At 41.5% G+C, this 18,529-nt stretch overlaps 1 protein-coding gene across 5 annotated transcripts in view; it reads right to left on the reverse strand.

Annotated features, from left to right (window-relative positions):
* Window positions 1-18,529, reverse strand: part of DIP2B (disco interacting protein 2 homolog B) — a 190,829-nt gene that overhangs the window by 116,791 nt on the left and 55,509 nt on the right. The window lies entirely within an intron of this gene.

An 18,529-nucleotide genomic window follows, 5' to 3' on the forward strand; every position in this document is an offset into this window, starting at 1 on the left:
ACACTACATCAGGCACCTGAATTTGTTTGGGGTACTTAGGACTAGTGGTTAATCACATGCTGCCCACTCGTAACAACTGTATTTGAACTGGACCAAAACACAAGGGATGATATTCCAATGTTCAGTCATACTCTGAGTCGACCATCAAACTCAATGGACTTGATGATTTCAGTAGGTCTAAATCTGTGTATGACTTAGTTGACTATCACCAAATAGGTTAAGGCATCTGGAGTAACTACACTAACAAAATCAGTTGAAAAGGCAACAGAAAGTTGTACGCCATGTTTCAGAAATACCAGTTTGCTAGCAAGATAATAAACAGACAGGAAAGTAGTAACTGGTCAAATGAAGGATAACTAACACTTTGGTGAAGGCTCAATCTTGATAGGCGGTATATGCCCTCCCCTTGAGGTATTTTTCGTCAATAAGTGAAGAAAATTAGGCCATACGGTCTACCATATGCTAGGTTTTAATGTTTAAGACCATTAACAACAGAGCACTAAGACCCCCTTTCTCAGTTATATTCATGGTCACTAGAGCAAGGGTGAGCCAGGACTCATTTCCAGTTCAGAACAAATGGCTACCTGCCCTAAAAAAGCGGGGGGGGGGGAGGAGAGAAATACATTAATGCAATGTCTGACAAAATACTGACTAGAGGAAGAGAGAATAGAGCAAAACAAAATATTTATTTCCACAATTTCCCTTCAAAAGTTTCATCAGCCTCACTACTTTGGGATAATAAATGGGAATGGGGAACAGGAACATGCCTTTCCCAGAGCCTCTTCATTAGCTTCTATATTATATTGAAAACAGTATTAAACAAATTATTTTTTTAAAAAAACAAATATCAAAGTAAAGCCAAGTGCCTTTAGGCTAGACTTATGCAAGCACTTGTTCAACTGCCTATTTAATGACAGAGCCCCACTAATGATAGGGATAATAAATAAATAAATCAGAAATTATTATACAAACAAGTTTAAGCACTTCAGATCACAGCTTTTTAAAGAACTGTTAGCTGCAGACACCAAAACTAGATTAGGCAACAAACTCAATTTATGTAAAAAAAAAATAATAACCCAATAGTACGCATTTCGGATTGGCTTAAGCAAGCTTCTAATTTATAAAATTATACCAGCTTCAGCTGTTAAGCTATGATGAAGAATTATTAGTCAAACAATCTCAATCTAGCAAAACCATTGCAAAGTTTCAGTAAATGGACTGTCCTTGATTCACCCCACTGTGCTCTGGCATTACAGAACAGTAATCTTTGAGGCTATGAAGAGCTGCATCATTTAACTGGGTGACACAAGGACAATACTTCAACTTCACCCCAGAATACCTTGCATAAGTTTCAGCGCAGGTGAGACAGACCCTAAGAAACCCAAGTGAACCAAATCAAGAAAGAAATGAAGGAGGTTATGTCATTTTAAATATTTCCAGGCCTGTTTTAGCAACAGAATTAAGAGGATGCCCATATTTAGCAGTATTAAAATTAGACATAATTTAAATACCATGCTAGAAATCTTGGAAATAAATAGAAATGAGTCACAAGTAAAACAGAGGACATTTAGTCATATATAGTTTATACCACAACTTCTGCAAATAATTGGAGCTAATCCTAGATTGGCTTTCCGGTGGGGAACCCAAATTCTGTTTTGGTGATTTTATACAAATTGGATAGGTTTGCTGTAGAATGCTAGAGCAAAATGAACTAGAAATCTCTTTTTAACAGCCAGACAGTTTTAAAACATAATTGTAAGTTTTTTCTCAGGAAAGGGGGGAAATAAAGGGACGGCAAGCAGTAGGGAGTGTGTTGAAAGGGAATATATGCATATATGTTCAAAACACATCATGTATCACCTTATGTCATTGTTTTCCTACTGCTAGTAAAATGAAATAATCAGTTTGCAGCAACCCTAAAAACAAGCCTGCTGCACTCCCATGAGTCAGTTACTTTTGAGAAAGTGCCTCAACCTTGGGAAATTTATCCAAAGCTATGATGACAACACAATGCAAACAAAACTTGCTTTTTAAACTTCCAGTGGAAGAATAGTCAGACAGTCCTGACTTGTCAGCAAGCTTCACCTACAGAGCTCCAGTTAGGCAAGAAGAAAGTTGTTAGTGAGTATAGCTTTACCAACTTGAAACTATTCTATTGCAATAAACAAATGAAGAAATGCATTTCAGGGCTGCATAATTTAATTCGCTTACGTATGCTATTACTTCTTTGAGGCAAGGTTGTTGTTTTTTAACGCATAAAGCAATGCCAGAGTTATCCTTGTAGCCAAGTAACAAAAAGTATATCACTTCTTCCTCCTGTCTGACACCAGTCAGTGAGGTTAACAACATGTAGGTGCAAAATAATTAATCCACAATACAAAGCTTTGCAAACTCCTCCATTTTAGGACAATAAAAACTCTAGTTTATGCTGAACAATCTACCCTAATGGGATATTAAAAGGCTAATTTCATTACCCATCTTGTTAGGAGAGGTATTTCAGTGGCAGGTTTGCAGCTCTTGTCTCCAAGGAAACAAGCTCACTAATAAGTAAGATTTGTCCCAGATTAGCTAAAGCAAGCTGAAGTGAGCCAGAATAAAAATGTTGTGAATTAAGAGACATTTAATTGTGATTACTTATGCCCCTGTATATTATCTTGTTACGAAATATACGTGAGAAAATTATAAGGTGCAATATATATACATGTTGATTGCTCTGTTATATACAGCTGCTACAAGATACCAAATAAGGGATTTATGCTATAATGTTAATACATATATACATTTTTATAATGTTGCGATACCAGTCTAAACATATGAACTGGTAATCTTAAAGCTGGTAGTCATACGCAAAACATTTTGAGTTGCTCTTTCAACAGGAAGTTGGGTAAAGTGTGGAATCTGAAGCAATATATTTTTCTCGGAGCATACATAGTCATAAGACCTTCTTCAAGAGCTCTAACAAGTAACAAGGCTAACAACAAAAGTAGCGGGGGGGGGGGGGGAGAGCCAGTCCTGGAAGAGTACTGCTCAGGTTCTCAAGAAAAAAAGAAGTAAAGGCCAGAAACAAAGTGAGCAAATGGTTTTTCAAATGAACTTCCCTCCACCTAAAGGCTAAACTAGTTTTTAATCAACTCTTCTGAAAAAGTTTGGTTGTAGTCTGCTAAAGCTTTTAAAACTGCCACTGAATTAAAAGTTACCTCTAATAACCCTGTTAAATTTTTGATCTTCTTACTGCCTTTAACCAATGTCAACAGTACAAGCTCACTAAAATCTGTTCTTTGCAGACTACTGTGCTACAAAATGCCAAATCCTAAATGCATAATATAGCAAATTCATCTTATGCACAAACAAAAAGCTATCTTAAGAACTATTTGATGAGTAAAACTGTTATAGGGATGCGCTTTCCAAAGATCTGCAGGAAAGAATATTAGTGTTCAAATTATTACTTCCACAATTCTAAAACCCTGGGCTTTCGCCCAAATGTTGAGCAGCAAAGGAGGTTGTACTTTGGAGAGGGTCCCATCGCTCAGTGGCAGAATTCATGTTTGCACACAGAAGGCCCCACATTCAATCTCCGGTCTAATCCTTGGCATCACCAGGTACGAGAGGAGCAGGAATTGCCAGAACTCAAACTAATAGCCTTGGAATCAGTGTGCAGCTGCCCTGTGGGGTGAACTACCTGACATCACCTCCATCCATTGCCAGTCAGAACTGTGGCCCAGCCAGGAACAGATGGAAGCTCTGTCATGTAGCCTTGCTGACTGACCAGGTAGCAATACTGAGGTAGCAATACTGAGATCAAAGGTACAAGACCTAACAGAAGAAGAAGAAGAAGAAGAAGAAGAAGAAGAAGAAGAAGAAGAAGAAGAAGAGTTTAGATTTGATATCCCGCCTTTCACTCCCTTTAAGGAGTCTCAAAGCGGCTAACATTCTCCTTTCCCTTCCTCCCCCACAACAAACACTCTGTGAGGCGAGTGGGGCTGAGAGACTTCAGAGAAGTGTGACTAGCCCAAGGTCACCCAGCAGCTGCATGTGGAGGAGCGGAGACGCGAACCCGGTTCCCCAGATTACGTGACTACCGCTCTCAACCACTACACCACACTGGCTCCCACTCATGGGTAGGGAGACCCTGATACTTAGTGGACCAAGGGTATGACACAATATAAGGCAGTTTCCTGTGTTCATAACTTCATTCTAATATTATAATGACAAAAACTGAATTAACTGTGGAGTGAACAAAGACCTTTCAGTTCTCTTAAAGCGTTTTCCATTCACACAATAACATACATATCCTGCCCTCTGTGACACAGACGGGACTGCCACAATCAATAACGTGTTCATATTTCAAAAGGTTGCGCACATTAAATATACAATGTATATATAATATACAATGGGACTTCTCTCCACGAATTTAATCTCACTAAGCAACAAAACTTCAGTGCAGAAAATACCGTATTTTTTGCTCTGTAAGACTCACTTTTTCCCTCCTAAAAAGTAAGGGGAAATGTGTGTGCGTCTTATGGAGTGAATGCAGGCTGTGCAGCTATCCCAGAAGCCAGAACAGCAAGAGGGATTGCTGCTTTCACTGTGTAGAGATCCCTCTTGCTGTTCTGGCTTCTGAGATTCAGAATATTTTTTTTTCTTGTTTTTCTCCTCCAAAAACTAGGTGCGTCTTGTGGTCTGGTGCATCTTATAGAGCGAAAAATACGGTACCTTCTTGGAGCCCAGGCTACCTCTCTCCCCCCTCCCTTCCCCCAATTTCCAGTCCACATCATTCCATACATCTCAACTGTCCCAATATTGGGACATCCCATTTTTCCATGCAAGAGCATGGTGCCCAAAAACACGTTAGTCTAAGTGAAATCTGTTTTAACAAGGCTCGGCACAATAACAAAGGTGTCACCAAATGCTGTTCCACACCCATCCTACCAATGCTCCTTTTTGGGGAGGAAGCAATTTCTCCAGTGTAGGCGGAGGTTGCAGTGACCCAATTTCAAAAGCAAAACTTGATCAAAAGTTCCCGAATCCTTCTGCACTGCTGCTCATCTACACTTGACCACCTGCAAATGCCAACCCCTTTACCAGGAGCGCTGGAATCAGAAAGATTAACAAAGGCGTGATTGTGCTTCGTCTTTTGTTCACTTCTATCACTCACCGGTTCAGGCTCCAAGGCCTGCAAGCATTAACAATAGAGCCCTTTAATGCTTTAATATATCGAAGAGAAACCAGGCATCAAGAGTGTTCGTCAAATCTCAAACTGGGCAGCATATAAATTAGCTTTATAAGCAGTAAAAGCACAGCCAGGTACAGCACACAATTCCTGGATCTGTCTTGTCTCCAGTTTATGGGAGGGTTGTGGGGTTTTTTTCTTTCAAAGAATCATATTGGAGGAGAGTTGTCCTTCGTACATTGATAGTGTTATGCTACAGAGCATATTGCACCCCAAGATGCTAAATATACACACCATGCTATGTGGTTTAACGCTCAAGTACTACACAAATGTATCTGCCTATGTTCCAACTGGGCTTTGCATGTGAGAGTGAGGATGACACCAACAAATAAAAAACAGGATGAGGATATGCAGAAAAAGAGGTGGAGCTATATAAACACTGTGAGGTTACCCTACTACTGTGAATTTTATGAGACAGGCTGCCATTTATTTTGGGGGAGAGGGCATGTACTTTAGGCAGTGATGAGGGCGTGGGTTTTCTCCGCCAGGGCTATATTCTTCTGTGGAAATTTTTCTGTTTTGTAAGGTTATTAGTAACAAAGTATTTAGCTTTGTTTACTAAATACATCTAAAATAAACATGCAAAGTTGGCTTGCTCCAGGACATCAAAACATTTCCAATGCAAACAGATTTTTTCTGATGCAAACTACCCAATGCAAATTACTGTAATTTGAACATGAATTTTTCCCCCAATGCAAGATTTTCTGGAAAACCCACATCACTGACTTTAGGACAACTTACATGCAAATAATAATAATAATAATAATAATAATAATACAGTGGTACATCAGGTTAAGAACTTAATTCGTTCTGGAGGTCCATTCTTAATCTGAAACTGTTCTTAACCTGAGGTACCACTTTAGCTAATGGGGCCTCCCGCTGCCACCGCGATGCCACCGCCATGCGATTTCTGTTCTCATCCTGAAGCAAAGTTCTTAACCCGAGGTACTATTACAACGTCTGTAACCCGAGGTACCACTGTAATAACAATAAACTCCAGAGGGGGTGCATTGTACACACCTTATACACAGGACATAGGAGCAGCCCTGCAGAATCACACCAAAGGCCTGTCTACTCCAACATCCTGTTTTTTGTAGTTTTTAGCCAGATGCCTATGGAAAGCAGAAGTAGGACATGTGTGCAGCAGCCCTTTCCCCCTGTCCCAGTGGGCTGGTATTCCGAGGTATAATGGCTGACCTCGAAAGCAGAATATAGCCAGCACATCTAGTTCCCATTAATAGCCTTATCCTCCCATGAATTTGTTGAAACCCCATATAAGAACAAAAATGTATCTGCCAAACACACACATTTGCTACTAAATGATATTGTTGTTTTTCCTAAAATGTAAGGTATCTCTAAAAACTGGCAACATTGAGAGAACATGGAAATCATGGTATTGAGGAAAACACTGCGCCACAAAACCTTTGAAGGATCAATATATAGAAAAACAAAATGGTGACAGAAGGAAAGAAAAGTATCTGGGGATATATGAGGGTGATTCATGACACGTGCTCTGAATACTGGAGTATATACTGTATATACCGGGTTACATGCTTTCTAACATTATTATTATTATTATCATCATCATCATCATCATCATCATTATTATTATCCCACCTTTTCCTCAGGGTGGCTTACAGATTTAAAGATTTCACTTTTTAAATGAAAAGCTGAACTTCTCAAGATCCTTCAATAACACACAGTTTCTATGTCAGGTCAGATATATAAATCTTGTGTAAAACACTGAAGATTACCAGTTGATAATATACACCTGGAAGTCTACCAAAACTATACAACTGAAAAATGAACCTGAAACAAGCTAACCAACCAACCAACCAAAAGACACACAGTGGTTAATACATGAAAGGTAGCATAACATGTTGTAAGTCAGTTGTCCGTGACAGTGGGCAGAAATATATATAGGATTTTTCATCACAGGCATACACGACTTCCAGCAGATTTCACATCCCATTAGGGTGCAGAGCAGCTTGGCAGGAGGCACTATGCCTTTGAGGTTGACTGTTCAGTGGGTGGCAAAGAGAAAGGCTGTAGGAATTGACAGAAAGACTGACTTCCAAAAGCACACACACATTCCATGAATGTAAGAAAAAACGAAGTTTAGGGAGAAAATACAAAATTGTTGTTTCAGAGTCCAAGTGTGCAATTATTTTTGTCCATTTAATTAGAGAAATTATTGCCCTTTACCTTTCAACTGGGGACAAAGAATTACTGAGTTTCAACAATGGCCTTCTGAAGTAAAGTACTATTCAAATTGTGCCAAATGGTGAGATCAAGCCCTAACAATAATGGAACAGCCAGTGACATCCCAAACATCCAAAAATTGGGGAGGAAGGGAAGCAGCAAAGATTGCCAGCATTTCGTGGAGCTGCCAAAAGCGCAAGTACAACTGATCACTGAGACTACAAATAATTCACGTGGGAAAGGGCATATAAATCATGCAGAAAAAAACGAGGAAGCCCCAGAACCTTGACTCTTGGCAGGGCAACGTTCCATTCTCCTCTTTTTAAATTCAAGAATTCCCCATCCACTGTTGTTAACTATTGGCAATGCCTATTATATGCAATAATGAGAGCATGTTAAACACAATGCTTTCCAAGATGTGCTTTGCACTGAGCTACAGCAATACTGCACTTTAAAGTGGCATTGATGTGCTTGGAAGTATGAGACAGATACTACTTAAAAAGCCATGGTAGGAAACACCACTGTGCCAATGCATCGTTTTTGCAGGGCAACTGCCGTCATTCGAGGCAAAACAGAACAGCCCAGAAACAAACCGTGAACCTGATTATTACCTCTGTGGAGTCTTGACGCACTGGTTTCCTTTAACTAATAAACAGCAAATGGGATAAGTTAATAAAGTTGCAAGGATGACGGGGGTGAGGAAATTTTGATGAAGTAATTTGCAGTCAGTAGAACCGTCTAGCTTTTACCATGCAGTTGACCAGTAACTGCTATTTCTTCACAGTTAACAAAAGTTCAGTAACTGGACAACTTAATTCTTCAGCATAAGGTAAAGGTAAAGGGACCCCTGACCATTAGGTCCAGTCATGGCTGACTCTGGGGTTGCGGCGCTCATCTCGCTTTACTGGCCGAGGGAGCCGGCGTACAGCTTCCGGGTCATGTGGCCAGCATGATTAAGCCGCTTCTGGCAAACCAGAGCAACGCACAGAAACGCCGTTTACCTTCCCGCCAGAGCGGTACCTATTTATCTACTTGTATTTTAACGTGCTTTCGAACTGCTAGGTTGGCAGGAGTCAGCATAAGGTACCAAGCCTCAATGCATTTTGAGCTAGGACACACTCATAATTATTTATTTATGAATTAAATTACACCAAGGACAGGCATAATTTGAATTGATGAAATTATTTGCAGATTAATCATAAAAGTATTAAGGATGTAAAGATGCATAGTACGGAAATATGATTTCCTCAAAGTGCATGAACTTTTTGCAAAAATCTGGCTATTTCTGGCTACTAGTTGTATATTTGAGGTGTGGGTTGGCTCTGTGAAGTTTGTTCGCATTGGTGTTTCCGTGGAAATGGAGTCAAAGCTGTCTCAGCTCTCAGCAACCTCCCCAGAAGGGGAAGGACGCTTGCTGGCAGATGGAGGTGTCAAGAGGCTGCACCTTGGCCAGAGGTGTTAGGCTAGGGGTGTCCAATGTCACAGTGCAGTACACTCTTCTGAAAACCTGCTTGCTACATCACACTGTTGGCTCATGTTAAGTTTGCGGACTACTAAGACCCCTGTAGGGACGCGGGTGGCGCTGTGGGTTAAACCACAGAGCCTAGGACTTGCCGATCAGAAGGTCGGCGGTTCGAATCCCCGTGACGAGGTGAGCTCCCGTTGCTCAGTCCCTGCTCCTGCCAACCTAGCAGTTTGAAAGCACGTCAAAGTGCAAGCAGATAAATAGGTACTGCTCCAGCGGGAAGGTAAACGGTGTTTCTGTGCGCTGCTCTGGTTCGCCAGAAGCGGCTTACGTCATGCTGGCCACATGACCCGGAAGCTGTACGCCGGCTCCCTCGGCCAATAAAGCGAGATGAGCGCCACAACCCCAGAGTCGGCCACGACTGGACCTAATGGTCAGGGGTCCCTTTACTTTACCTTTTTAAGACTTCTGTATCTTTTTCACATGGACTACTGGCAAACCAGGAGTCCCCCACCTTATAATGGTGCAGCTGGTTCTTCCTGTCTAAGTGTAGAACTTTACATTCATCCCTACTGAAATCATTTTGTTAGTTTTGGCCCGGTTCTCCATGTCATCTTGAATCTCAATTCTGTATTCAGCGGCATGCCATATGCAAATCTGATGAGCATCCCCTTCAGTGTTTTTTGAGACTGAACAAAAACAGGCCTAGGACAGAACCCTGAGGCACCCCACTTGTCACTTTTTCCCAAGATGACGAGGAACCATTGGTGAGCACTGTTTAGGTTTGGTCAACCAACCAGCTACAAATCCCCCCAACAGTAACTTGGTCCAGCCCATATTATACTAGCTTCTCCGCAAGAATATTGTGGGGGACTCTGTCAAAAGCCTTATTGAAATAAAGATTCACTATGTCCACAACATTCCCCTGATCCATCAAGCTTGTAACTCTATCAAAAAAGAGAAAGGGGAAAAAAAGAGATTCCTCTGGCATCACCTGTTTTTGAGAAACCCATACTGGGTCTTCGTAATCACAGCAACTTTTTCTAAGTGCTCAGAGACTGACTATAATTATCTATTCTAGGATCTTTCCTGGTACAGTATTGATGTCAAGCTCAATGATTGGTAGTTAGCTGGCTCTTCTTTTCTCCTTGCTATTCCGACTTCACTTACATATTTTTTTCCAGTTATGATTATTGTTATGATTAAACACACAATTTTAAATGTTTATCTGAATTCCTTATGCCTAGGATGAGGGATTTGTCACCTGTCTTATTAATATTTTGGCTTGTTCCTTTGAGACCTGATCTGAGTGTTTTACTCTAGCTATATTAGCTTTTAAAGCTACTGATGTTTTAAAGGTTTTTATACCCACTATCTCTGTAAAAGTCACAAATACAGTGGTACCTCTGGTTACATACTTAATTCATTCCGGAGGTCCATTCTTAACATGAAACTGTTCTTAACTTGAAGCACCACTTTAGCTAATGGGTCCTCCTGCTGCTGCCGCACCGCTGGAGAACAATTTCTGTTCACATCCTGAAGCAAAGTTCTTAACCCAAGGTACTATTTCTGGGTTAGCGGAGTCTGTAACCTGAAGCATGTGTAACCTGAAGCATATGTAACCCAAGGTACCACTGTAGCTGACATTGATACAATGAGATGACACACACTTTGTTCAAATTGCTTATCATTTGTTCAAGTTGCTTATCATTTTTCATTCCTCCAGAGTTCTAAAGCATAGATGTTATCATTTATACAACAATGTATGAATGGTGATCAGTAAATATTATGAGCTGTTTATGCATTCAGGGGTAATCAACATGGTGCCCTGCAGATGTTGCAGAATTACAACCCCATCATCTCCAGCCAACATGGCCAATAGTCAGGATAATGGGAGGTACAGCCCAAGAATATCTGGAGGGCACCATATTGGCTACCCCTAGAATCATATCATTCAATTTTCTATAATTATTTGCTTTAGAGCTGTTTGTTCATTTTAGTATTCTTTTTTAAAATAGGTGTCATTTGTTTTAGTGACCCTTTGGGTGCAATATGCCAGGTATTCTTTGCTAGATAAATTACTTGCAACAACTTTCCAAAGCCTGTCCTTACAGTTTTGGGGTAGTTTTGATGCTGCCCACATTCTCCCCTGCAGAGATTAATTTCTGCCCAAAATTTCCAGATTCCAACTCCTTCTCTGATGCAGAAGTCAGGATCACCCCCAAATTAAATTATCACTCGTTGAGAATGAAGTCAGGTGGTGGAGAAAATGTCAAATACTTGCCAAATACAAACCCAATCTAAACTAAAAGATCTGAGGGTTAAAAGGTTAGTTTCTCAGATTTTCCAGGGGAAATAAAGTAGGCATACTATTCACATGCAACCCGGCCGGTACACTCTTGTGACCACACCCTGTAGATGGGGAGGCAAAATGTGGAATACAGTCCCACACCACACAAATTAACAAGTGAATCTCCCAGTGATAAAAATGGTTCTGGCCTGTGTCTTTGCCCCACTAGAAAAGGAAAAAAGCAGGAACCTGTTCTAACCTGCCTTGAAATAAACACCACAAACACAAAGCACACTTTAAAAAGTGGAGGGGGGGGGGACGATGACTCTCAGCCTGTATGCAGGGCACACAACACTAAGCTTTCAGTTATGTTTACATCAGCAACCACTGCTTGAGGAATTTCATTGCTAAGGAAACCATACTGGCACGTAACCAACATGGCTAATATGCCAGAGCCATTATTGTGTCAACTATAATGTTCATTACAGAAAAGATCATGGCAGGAAGGGCTTTCCTTTTTTTTCGCTTTCCTTTTTTCAAAACCAGCTTCTCCAAGTTTCAGAAGCATTCTGTTTAAATGGTACATGTCAGGATGTGGCAGGTTTTATGTTTCTTGAAAGACTTTTAAAACAGCAGCTAACATCAAGATAATGGGTGGGAGGTATTAAGCCAGTGTGTGCACTCCAGTAAGAGAATGGTCAAATTCGATCATTTCAGTATGCTCTCTGTATGAAAAGTGATATGAAACGCAGCTCATACCCAGTGAACTCCACCATCAATCAGGTGAAATGTTAAGAAATACTACTTGGAGGAGACTGTACTGTATACTTGGTTCTAGGCAGACTGTCCTCTACCACACTGCACTACAGCCATAACAAAATGTAAAGGGATACAGTTTACGTCAGTGGGGGCAGATTTCAGGATAATAATAATAATAATAATAATTTTTGTTATTTATGCCCTGCCCATCTGGTTGGGTTTCCCCAGCGACTCTCGGCGGCTTACAGCATAAGCTGTAGCATCTACTTTGTTTTTACCAAAACCCAAACCAGAGTCTAGTGCAAGAGGCCTACCCTTATAATTAATACAGTCCTTTTGAATCAGGTATGGTCACGGCTGGCATACTAGCCAGAGCTTGGAAAGGGCACTCCTCGCCACCAACACCTCCTGCATATTCAACAGGAGCGACAATAGGTCAAGGAGCACCAACAAACTACAAACCTGATCTTTTATGGAGAGTGCTACTGTATCCAAGACAGGCTGTAACCCTAAACCCTAATCAGAAGGTCTATCAACCATCAGTATTACATCCATCTTGTCTAGATCAAGTTTCAGCTAATAGCCCAATCCAATCCTTCAAAGCAGATAATCAATGGTCCAATACTTCCACTGTCTTCCTAGGATCAGTCATATAAGAGAGATAGAGATGCATAGTACAAACATATTGATAATACTGTGGGTCAAATTTCCACATCACTTCTTCTAGTGGTTTCAAAAAGATGTTGAACAACATAGAGGACCAGATGAAAACTTGTGAAACCCCATAGGTCATGGGGTTTCCCACTGCGAAAGACGAGAAGTCCCCAGTACCACCTTCTAGGTTATATCTTGCAAAACTGACCAGAGGTAGTTCAATATCACAACCTTAACGGTCAGCTCCACATGGCAGCCCAGACTGATACAATGTTCAATGGTATCAAATGCTGCTGAGCAGACCAGGAGAACATTTTACGCTGAAAGCCATCCCCTAAGCCAACCAGGGCAGTTTCAGTCTTGAAACTAGGCTGAAAGCCAGGCTAAAAGGAATCTAGGATAGTCATTTTCATCCCAGAATCCCTGGAGTTGTGCCACCACCACATGTTCACAGATCTTGCCCAAAAAAGTACTGTTTGATACCAGATAATAGTCATTCTGCATGTGCCAGTTCATTAAAACATTATGCAAAATTATGCCACTTGGAAGCACCTAAAATCAAGGCAACCCTAGCTATCCAATTTGGGATCTACTTCCAATATGCCCATTGGCAGAGAACAAATTGCCCACCACTGCTGCAAGGCAAGGCATTAGTATCTTGGATCTGCTGCAGAGACAAGTTTTAACTGCTGCTTGAAAGAGACTTGAACAGAATACTCTAAATAAATTGCAGCTTCACAAACAAAATCAGCATGCCCTTTTAATATGCCAAAGAGAGGGCCATCTGGTTTCACTTCAAGCTGTATGCTGAATGTGGCAGTATTCTTCATCGCAACAGCTGTCTCCTGCCCCGCTGTATCTCTAGAAACAGTGCATCTGAGGATTTATTTTCATTCGCTCTCATTAACACATCCACATTGTCAAAAAGCTGTGAACAGCAATAGAAGACATCTTTGCTATGCAGCCACCAAGCCCTGAACTGTACTGTACTTTCCACCCCCACCCCCGTATTGTGGAACATTTAGGAATATACCTTTGTCTCAGTCCTCTCACCTCTTTGAAAGGTGTCTAGCTTCCTACCACCAGAAGAGATTCTATGGGTAAACAACTGTGGATCAATCTAATTGTAAGCTGTTCACCAGTTCCTTTGGTGAAGAGGAAAGCAGGGAATAGGAAAGTTGAAGATCTATTCTTATGGGTCTCAGGAATAGTATAAATTAAAAAAAAATTGAATAGACATTCAGTAAGGCAATTTGGTGGTGTTGGGGGTTCCAGAGTGAAAACAGACACAACCCCCCCCCACACACACACCCTCAAGGGAGATATTGTGAGCCCCCAAAAGACGTATGTTTGTGGGCTCTTCTTTTTCTAACCCCTTGATTTCATCAGGCAAACCTGGCACAGCTACTGAACTAAAACAATACACAAAGCAGCATTACTATTCAGTATAAATTACTACACTTCTTTGATTCCACCTTGAATTGTGGCAAGCAAATAACACCCCACCCAGCATTACAAGACACAATGACGCAAGCATCAGAGCAAATGCAGAACTGAAAACAATGAGAGGTTTTAGCATTCCCTGCAAAATCAAACAAAGGACTAGATCTGGAACTGCAACTTTTAACACTTAGCATTGCATACTGCTTTACTGGAACTGCTCAGATGAACTTCTTATCACTGGGTTTCAGTGATATGTTAATTTATCTTCGTCTTAACCCACTGTCTAAACTAACAGAACCTGGATCTGGGATGGTTTTAACAATCCCAATAAATGCAACATTCAGCTCAATTATACAATGTCCCCAAGCATGCTTTATTACTTTGGCAAAGTACTAAAATGTATAGAACCAAAGATAAATAGGCACATTTTAGTCTCAAAGTTATGTCTTATGCAAATTCACATCTCTAGGAGACCCAAGGCAGTTATGGAACAAGAGTTTTCTTATAAATCTTTATACAGAGCTTCTCTCTAACAGTCAGAAGGGACAGAAAGTATACACTTCCAACTTCCCCTTTGCATTGCAGTTATTTCTCAGAAATATATAAAGGCAATTTCTTAAGGCATAATCCAACATTGCACAAGCGAAGTTTGCTTACGCAACCAGACTTCACCTTCCTCTTTTCCCCCAGCAGCTTCCATTGTGCCTCCAAAATCTACTCCAAAGGGTTCCAACCCTCCAGGGAAGATTTTGAGAGTCCGGAGAAGGCGTTAGAGAAGGGAGAAGAGGAAAGCCAAGTCCAACTGCACAAGTGGAAGTCCACTGCACTCATGCACTGCCTCTTGAATACAACCCAGAAATCATAAGTATATGCAAATGACCAGTGGCGTAGCGTGGGTTGTCAGCACCCGGGGCAAGGCAAGTAATTTGCGCCCCCCCCGCTGCACTGTCCCTCCCCCAGATAGTCCCTCGCTCTCTCTCCGCACCGCACCGCACGCCTGGCACCCTCCCCTCCACAGTGGGCGGCGACCCGGCGGCTCGGATCGGATTCGCACAGCCAGCACTGCAGTGAGAGAGAGTGAGTGAGCCAGGTAGGGGCAGAGAGCTGCGAGTGCGAGCGCGCCTCCCCCAGATGTTGCGCCCGGTGCGGCCGCCCCCCCCCTGCACCCCCCACGCTATGCCACTGCAAATGACATTTTCAGATGCTCTGTGCTACATAGTCCTTCGCCTTCTAGTTCAGATGTTGTTTTTCATACTTCTAGGCACATGAACCTCATTAACTCTGTTTGAGACACAGTGTGGTAAATATTGTGGTGGTTCAACTGGGCGAGGCAAGCCACAGGTGTGGATATTCGGGCCTTTTGGCAGAAGCTTGGACTGCTTTGGCCTCTTGGTCACTGTTCCTTCCCTCAAAGCTCAAGTAATTATTTCCCAACAGAACTATATGGAAACCAGAGTATCAACTTCACTGGTCGGCAGACCAACAGAAGAGACTCTAGGGCTTAAGCCAAGCCTGGGATACAACCCTGAAAGATGCCTAGTTTCAATTCAGTGAGACCTCAGGGAGAAACGATTACAAGTAATCCCTCTAATCATGTAGTCCAGGCATGTCCAAAGTCCGTTTCAGGGGCCTAATCTGGCCCACCGGTCAGTTTAATCTGACCCCTGTGGCAGTTTATTTCCTGGGGTAAAATCCTTTTAAAAATGCTCAACAACTTTAATCCCCCCAAAAGTTAACAACTTTGGTTGGCCCTTTGGTCGGCCCTCATGGCCCTTCACTTCATCAAATCTGGCCCTCTTTGAAAAAAGTTTGGACACAACTGATGTAGTCCTATGGACATGGGGGCACAGGAAAAGGAACAGCAGGCTGGGTCCTCAACTATATCATCAGAAAAAGGGTCATGGAAGTTAGAGTAAGTTCCTTTTATGACAAACAAGTTCTGCAAGACATCTTGATGGATCAAGCTCTTGCACAAAGAATACAGGAAAGCCTAGCCATTTATTTTTCCTTAAAGCACACCTTGAGCTGCTCCTAATATACACCACTGTGTTTGACACACTCATGTTGTTTTGTAACACTGCGTCCACAACAGAAACATACTATACATGGTATGATCAGGACTGCACCAGTATGGTCCACTGGCTAAAGTTTAGGATTGGGTATTTTTAAAAAGTGACATATAAACCCAGAGTTATTGGGAAGTTAAAATGAAAGAACCTCACATCTGTAGCGAGAGCCCCTAAAAGGAAATTTGTGATACACAGGTAACAACACATTATAAGGAAACAAAACAACAGATTGGGTTCTGGAGTCTAGATATGCAGGACATCCCTGGAAGCACAGAAAACTGCTGAATAACATTTCTAAGATGTATAGTATGAGAGAATGTATAAGATGAGAAACTCAAAATCTAAGGACTGGCTCTTTATGTTTAGATGACAGACCAGCTTGAAAAATAAGCATCATTTATCACAGGACAAATTTAAACCATCCGAGGTGCTTCAAATGTGCATGTCTGGGATTTTCAACCTCTCATTCAACAACAGCCCACTGCCACTACCAAGGATCCTATCGCGCAGGTATGGAAAACCTGTGACTTCAAATGCTGTTGGACTGTATCTTCCATCAGTCTCAGCCAGCATGGTCAGTGGTCAGGGATTGTGGGAAAAGCAGTCCAGCAACATCTTGAGAGCCAAAGGATCCTCACTTGTTGGAAAGCCACACCATATGAGACACCAGCGCAAGGTTTTCATTCTAGTTTTCCTTGAAAATACCTAAAGGCAGCATGAAGAAGGACTATCCCATTTTATTTCCACAACTGGTGAAAATAGATAGGCAGGCTGGCAGGTAGATCATTTTCCTTAGCAACAGAGAACCAGGCTTGAAGATTTCCTGATTCTTTACAACCTAATTATTGGCTAAGCCAAGTGAAGCCTTTGATTTAGCTTGCCTGTTTCACATTCATATCAGGCTGAAATTTGATACATACATTCAGGACACAATTCTATCTTTCAAGTTCAGATAACAGCCCAACTCTCGCCTGTTTTTAGCGCAACAAAAATATTGTAACACTACATCTCTGGCTGAAGAACCAGAATGGCATTTGGTGTGCTGCTTGGGACACAATTCTCTATTTCAAGTTTGAATCCCAGTTCCGAGTCCCATACCCATTTTCAGTAAATGAAATAAATCAAGGGGTGTCAAGTATTGTGATCTAACGGTTCCATGAAAAATGAGCGCATGAAAGGTTATTGCAAGAGTGTCTGTAAAAGGGATATTCAATTTGGTTACGAAACCTAGCCAGGGACTTTATAACAGGCTGTATCATCTGCAAGCCATTCAAATACGTTGATAAGTATCTACCACATGTCCATGTCAAAACAGAACTGTATTGAGCTCTAACTGATAAAGATTATGATCAACCACTCATTAAACTCTATTAACATATTTGGAAAGCTGTTGAGGATTGGCTTTACCCTGACTTGCAACAGTCGTCTATTTTTTTCCCCCAGCAGCAGTTGCAGTCCAAGTGAAAAAGCTAGGTAGGAAACCAGTAGATGAAATTCACAAGTACTACCCTGATTCCCCTGAGTTTTAATTAATTCATGACTTTTCTGTAGGGATTTAGACATACTAGCTAAGGGGGCCTCGAGGAGACTCTTGAGAGTCCCATGGACTGCAAGAAGATCAAACGTATCCATTCTTAAGGAAATCAGCCCTGAGTGCTCACTGGAAGGGCAGATCGTGAAGCTGAGGCTCCAATACTTTGGCCACCTCATGAGAAGAGAAGACTCCCTGGAAAAGACCCTGATGCTGGGAAAGATGGAGGGCACAAGGAGAAGGGGACGACAGAGGATGAGATGGTTGGATGGTGTTCTTGAAGCTACCAGCATGAGTTTGATCAAACTGCGGGAGGCAGTGGAGGACAGAAATGCCTGGCGTGCTCTGGTCCATGGGGTCACGAAGAGTCGGACACGACTAAACAACAACAGCTAAGGGGGCCACAACAAAAGGTAAGGGGGCCAGGTAACCTCTGGACACTGAGTTCTCATGGACCCAAATTTGGAATTAAGTGTTGAAGAAACAGAATGCAGCAGAACCAGCACTGGATTACAATTGCCATCTGCACTCATTAATTTAAAGGTAGTAAAAAATCCATTTATTAAGTTTTGTAAATGGCTGATACTGAAAGTAGTGAAAATGAATGCAAACAGGCAAACAGATGCAAAAATAAATCAGAGGGGTTTTTTGTGCAAAACCCCCCCAAAAACCTGAACTGTTCCCGATGCCCTAAATTGTTCAAGATATTAATTAGCATGTTTTATATGCTGTGGAAATAGTTCAATTTTTCCCTCAGGAGCCTAAAGTATTGAACTGAAAAATTTACTTACATGAAGCTGGGGCAAATGGAATCACTGTAAATGAGTTGTATAAAAACGAAAACAAACCAAAGCTTTACTTGGTCATTGCTATTAAATAACTCGTA

Source organism: Podarcis tiliguerta (assembly GCF_965153285.1).
Source record: "Podarcis tiliguerta genome assembly, chromosome: 2".
NCBI lineage: Eukaryota > Metazoa > Chordata > Lepidosauria > Squamata > Lacertidae > Podarcis > Podarcis tiliguerta.